This window comes from Hyperolius riggenbachi, chromosome 2 (assembly GCF_040937935.1).
Source record: "Hyperolius riggenbachi isolate aHypRig1 chromosome 2, aHypRig1.pri, whole genome shotgun sequence".
NCBI classification, from domain to species: domain Eukaryota; kingdom Metazoa; phylum Chordata; class Amphibia; order Anura; family Hyperoliidae; genus Hyperolius; species Hyperolius riggenbachi.
In genome coordinates this window covers 225,926,985-225,933,379 of record NC_090647.1, presented here as the reverse complement: position 1 = coordinate 225,933,379, position 6,395 = coordinate 225,926,985, and the positions used below count along the sequence as shown (strand labels likewise).

Below are 6,395 nucleotides of genomic sequence, written 5' to 3'. Positions count from 1 at the left end.
CTATCAGAATACTATCAGAATACAGTGAAATAATAATGCACTGGAGTGGTTTTGTGCCTGCAACTTAATGAAGCAACAGCAGTAGTGCGCACACAGCTCTGGGTGTCAGTAAGCTGTGGAGTGTCACACACACAAAAAAAAAAACACAGGAGACCAATGTGCTAGCCTTCAAAAAGCCTGTTTGGGGGTGCTTTCACAGCAAGTGATGAACAAGAACACAGGCCTAGCTAATGCTTTCCCTGCCTATCTGCTGCAAGTCTGACCCTGCTCTCACTAACAGTCAGCATCCAGCAGAGAAGTGATCCAATATGGCCACCGCAACAGCTTTTTGATAGGGGGGTGGGAAGTCCAGGAGGGGGTGCTAGCTGATTGGCTGCCATGTGTCTGCTGACTGTGAGGTAAGGGGTCAAAGTTTAGCTCAATGATAATGTATAGGGGGCGAATCGAACACGCCAAACGTTCGCTGCTCACCCCAAATGCCAACAGACGATGTTCGCAGAATACTGCTTGCCGGTGAATTGTTCGGGCCATCTCTAGACATCACTAGCTACAAGTATGCATAAGAAGCAAGAAAGTTGCAGAAACGGAGATACGAATATTACAGATAAAAAAGACACCAAATAAAAAAAAATGGAACTTAACCTTGTAATATAAATAATAAGGTGGTCATAAATGACCTCTTTACCTATCAACCTAAGAGGCAGTCGGACATCTGGTTTTCCTCATTAAAATGGACACCCAGATTCCACCAAAAGTCCACCCAAGACCTGCATAGGGATAGTTACTCCCACTTCAAAAACTAGAAGAGGATAAGCCCCCTGTACTTAATGGACACCCAAAGTGAAAATAAACTAGTGAAATAAAAGATTGTATCTATCTTCCTTCTCCTAAAAATGACTTTTTAAGATATTCCAGTTGTATTGTATGTTTAAATCTACTTTTAATTTTTAACTGTTTTATTGTTTTTGCTTAATGACACATTCATTGAAGTATTCCAGAGCTAAAATCTATGAACCATTTACCCTTTTATCTCTTGCCTGCTCTCAGAAGCCATTTTCTGCTAGGAAAGTGTTTTATAGTTGGAATTTCTTATCAGTGAGGGTCACACTGTAGTCACTTCCTGTCTTGAGTCAGGACTGAGTCAGCCATACCTAATATTTAACTATTTCAGGCAGAGAAAGAAAAAAAGGAACACAGCATAGTTATTAGTGTGCTTGGCACTGTACATGCTCATGTCTATCTCATAATGTCACATGTCACTTCGGGTATCCTTTAACACAGACAAGGGGGTTTGTAAGATTTCAGCCCCTTCTTGCAGTGTTCTTCTCACCATTTCATCAACCATGCCAGCTAATATTGTTCAGATGGGGTAGCTTTCTTGTTCAGGCATTTTGGCAGTACCATCATACATGGTTAACGATGGGTTAAATAGGCTTTGTGTTAGGGTCTATGTAATTATTAAGAATATTTTTTAAAGATTTTAAGAAAAATGAAGCTCTGAGTTATGAATATGCGATGAGTGGTGCTGAAGACAGCTTTACAAAAGCATTAGAAAATAGAAATAGTCCAGCCCTTTCCTTAAAATTCAGTCTTGTAATGCTCAAATTGATCAGTTCAATGTATTAGGAGAGTCTACGCTCACATATGCTTTGGGTGCTTTAACAACCACCTTGTAACTTGTATGTGGTGCAGAGCGGAAAGAGATTCTCATGCAGTGAGCCTTTTTTATCTTTTAGAATTAAATTAGACCCCTAGTGTCAGTTGAGAGATCACAAAAAGAGAAACCAGGCTTCTTGCTCATTGTGACAACTTTTTGTTAGGAATATGGTGTTGTGCTACATGCTTTACAATATAGATATAAGTATTATAACTATAGCTCTAACACATTCTATCTAGCTGCTATAAATCTGACGTTTCTTAACCCTTTAGCAGCCAAATAGAGTAAAACTTTATTTGGCTGCAGTGCTGCATTTTTCCTGCTGCTTGGGAAGTGGGCCTTCCCCAGCCTGGTAAGCTCGGCAGGTTGTGTGGCAGCAGGGTAGAGTGGTGGCAGGAAACTCTCATACATACCTGTCCGGAGACTCCAGACGGCTGTATGGGCTTCTTCTTCTTCCTCAGCAGAGGCAGTGTACTCCTGACATGTCTTCTCAGTTCCAATCACATGTGACATGTGATCGGGATCCAGGAGACCATGTCAGTGTTACAACGCCACCCTTCTTCCACCACCGAGTGGAGCTGTAACGCTGACATGGTCTGCTGGATCCTGATCACATGTCATATCATGTGATTGGATGTGATTGAGACCCAGAAGACCTGCTGGAAGTTCAGAGCCAGCAGTGGAGGAAGAGAAGAAGCCATCCGGAACAGGAAAATATAACTTACTGCCACACACTCGTTTGGCTGCTCCTGCCAAAGGAGATATGCCTACAGCGGCTGTCACTGCACCAGCAGCGTTCAAACTAAGCATCTTGTTTGAAGCTGCTATTAGGTTAATTATGTCAAAAATCAAACCTGTCTGCAAATGAAAAAAGATTATTTTTAATATCATTAAGTTACAAAATGTCTTGTGTAATACTAATATGCTGTGCATTTTCATCACTTTTTACAAAACGGGATTACAAATTGTTTAATCACTTCCATACCAGCAGTCCCTGCCCCTTCAAGGACCAGAGACTGCTGGTACCAAAGAACGGCGCCTCTCGACGACGAATTGCCGCACATACCCACCACTCCTGCCAGTCACACCGCTCCTCCATCCCCGCATAACCTCTCTCTGCCGTCACTATGACGGCAGAGCTGTGTGAGCAGGTCAGGAGCCACTTTCATTGGCTCCTGACGCTGTCTATCAAAGTAAGACAATTAGATTGGCTTACAGTGATGACAGGATCAGGAGCCAATGAAATCTTCTCCTGACCGGCTCACACAGATCTGCTGTCATACCAACAGCAGGGCATGTGATCTGCGGCGGGATGTTTGAAATCTATACATTGGCAGGTATAACAGGTATAACAGGATCAAAACAGGGTGTAGATTTCAATCAACAAGGTCCGGAAATAGTGCAGTTTCCTAGTATTCATTCACAGAAGGAGCATTCAAATTTCATTGAGGATAATTTTATATAGGAACAAACTTCTCATTAAAATACTGAGTACTTGCTGTAAGATATGAAAAATGCCTGTCAAATGCATATAACCCTTCCCAGATATTCATAAATGACCTTTATATTGGTACATTTTGTCTTTTATTCTTCATAAAATGAAAAAAAAATGTTAATCTCTTTGGAATGCAAGAAGCAAGAAGGCACTAAGTGCAAGTATAGTAACACCATTGCTTTTAGTTATATAAGTGTAAAAGTTGCTATAGGAAAATGAAATACAAGTTAAATCACCACGACTTTCACATAAGCCTGTGTCAGGCAGCTGGCCAGACCCATCACATTATCTCTTTGACTTACTGAGTCACTCTAGCTAATAGAATTTTGCCCCATGTTTGTTGTTGCTATGGCAATGCAGTATTATCAGGCATGTCATGTTCACAGATCAGTAGCGGCAGCACTGCTGCAGAGATACAACAGCTTCAAGCCTTTGACCGCAAACAACCATTCTCTACACAGTCAACCTGCCAGAAGGAAATTTAGGAAACTCAGTTGCAGAGATTCATAAATGTTGAGGTGTGTTTATTTATGCTTCCTCTATTTTATTTAAAGTAACTTTTTTTTGTTTGCTATACCATCCTCCCTGTTAACAAAGTGCTTATATTTAATGTTGATTCATTAAATTGAAAAAAGCTCACTAAAGTGTACCTGAGATGTCATAATAAAAAGATGTTATACTTACCCGAGGCTTCCTCCAGACCAATGAGCACCGATGTGCCCCTCGCCACCCTCCTGAGTGCCTCCCTTCAGCCATGATCAGTCCTGGTAATCTGCCTCAGACACGCCAGTCAGCTCTTCTGCACATGCGCGGCCCCTACAGATGTTTGAAATTTGAATCTGCTGTCTGAATTGATGACGCTGTGTGAGCCTGACCCAAGGGGGCACACGCAGCATCATCAGAGGGACATGCCGGGAGACGTGATCGCCGAGGGACAGGAAGCGGATGAAGAAGGGGGAAGTGGAGATTGCCATTGGGAATTGCTGCTTAGAAGATGAGAATCCACGCACAGGGAAGCCGCGGGGGATCCTGCACTCCAGCAATGCCGCAGGTGAATAATTGCAATTACTGGACAAGCCGGACTCATCCTTAACACTATTAGCTAGATTTTTTAGGATAAGTCAGGCTCATCCTCAATGCTAGGGAGGTTAAGTTACCGCTTCAGTCATTTTTACATGCAGTAGATAGGGAGTGGAGTAGCACACGGAGCTAGAATGTAGTTCCGCTCATCCTGCAGCCTCCTCTGCCAGTAAGACAACAGCCAGCCTGCAGCAGTATCTTTTTTATGCCATCCAGGGAAGGAGAAAGAAAGAGTGACTATGTCTCTCTGTGTCTTTTGTGTGTGTGTCTGTGCCTGTGTGTCTTTGTATACGTATACTTGATGCCTCTCTTTTCCTCTCTTCTTATGTTCCTGCTGTGTATTTCTCTATATATAGTCCCCTTATGTATAAAATACTAACAAATAAAGCAGACCTTTCAGAATCCTCTACTTTACATTGCAGTTTCTAGTAACATTCCACTTAACAACAGCTCCAGCCAGGTAATAATTCCTAATACACTTTAGAGTTGTTATCATTTGCATTCCTCTCTGTGAGTTAACATGCTGCCTTTAAGTTTAGAATTCAGTCATTAATTTAAGGATTCAGTCGTTAACTTTAGGTATAACTCTTTAACTTAAGGACAGAATCTTTATTTTAAGGATTGCATGACCTAAATTGCTTATCAAATACTAAATAATCTATCACCATGGTGATAACAGTACAAATAGGTCAAAATAATTATTATAGACAGGAGATAAGCTTAGTGAATGATGATCATTCATTTCTTGATCTATATTCTATTTTGTAACTTCTCACTTTGCAATGTCTTGATTTATTTTTTTCCCTATTATCTGTCAGTAAAGTTCCTCTTTAAATCTGTAAGCTACATTATGCTTCTTTTTGATCTTGTTGAGATAGGGGTCTGATGCAGTAACAATTGTCAACTGGTGATTGTTACCCATGCAAATAAGGATCTGCATATCTTCAATTAAGGCAAAAAGGTTATACGTTTATCTTAGGATGGCCTTTTTTGCTCTAGTTTTTTCTTAATGACATTTTGATTTTTTTTATATTTCGACCTACCCCTTAAACCATCTTTAATCCCTTGTCCTCCAAGTAGGCTGGTATTGTCAGAATGGCTCACCCAGGCAGTGTGGCCATCCATCCTCTGAATAAGTGGCAAGGTCCATGACATTGACCACCTTTCCAAAAGAGAGGAAGAATTATTTCTCCAGTCTTGCAAAACCCCTGTGTTTATGTGAAATACATAGGATGTATTCTTCCCCCATGCTCAGGGAGATGGGAACATTTACCTCCACACCAGGGGAATTTGATTTATGGGGCTGACTTATGGTGAAATCCGTGAGCCCCCTTTCATAAAATAATTCTATTTTTATTATAATTATTAATTACATGTAATTACTGTATATTTTAATAATATACATTACTCCCACGGCTTTTAAACTGGTATAGAGGTACACTTTACCTATTCCCACAAATAATTAAAAGTAAACACACACACACGCGCACGCACACACACACACACACACACACACACACACACACACACACACACACACACACACACACACACACACACACACACACACACACACACACACACACACACACAACCACTTAAATAAAAAAAGAATCCCCTACCTTGTATCCCACTGAGCCTGAGATCAATGACTGAGTACTGTACAATTCCCACCTTACCCACATGAAACTGCCACCCTTCAGCCATTCAGCAGGTTCAAAGTAACAACTCACCATGCAACCCTCATGATATGAGCTTGAAAGAAAGGGGGAGAACCGAGAGCCCGATATGGTGTAGTATGTTAATGAGGTGATGTCTGATGCAAACACACACAATGGTTATACTCACAAGGACGGGTTGCCTCCAAGGCAACCACTGGATAAGCAGGCGGGGAGAATTGTAACCTGACCTCGCTCAGGGTTCAGAAGTCGCTCTCTGTAGATAGAAGGAAATGGGGATACACCCCTCCACCAAGGGTGGACTAAACAATTATGTGGTATAACAGAGGCGCCAACTAGAGTAAAATTTGTTAAAATTGTTAAAAAGGGGGAAGTGGGTGGACTCACCTCCCTTCTGAAAAAATGGCCAGACAACAGGCAGGTTACTTCAAGTTTAAAGTAACATTTTTTAAGAGCTCCAATAGTGCAACGCGTTTCACGGGTA

General features: G+C 41.4%; 1 long non-coding RNA gene across 1 annotated transcript in view; it reads left to right on the top strand.

The window, feature by feature from the left end:
- The first annotated feature begins 3,549 nt into the window (after positions 1-3,549).
- Positions 3,550-6,395, top strand: part of LOC137544234 (uncharacterized) — a 314,438-nt gene continuing 311,592 nt past the window's right edge. The window contains exon 1 of the long non-coding RNA XR_011025789.1: positions 3,550-3,670. This is a non-coding gene — a long non-coding RNA (uncharacterized lncRNA). The remainder of the gene's footprint in view (positions 3,671-6,395) is intronic.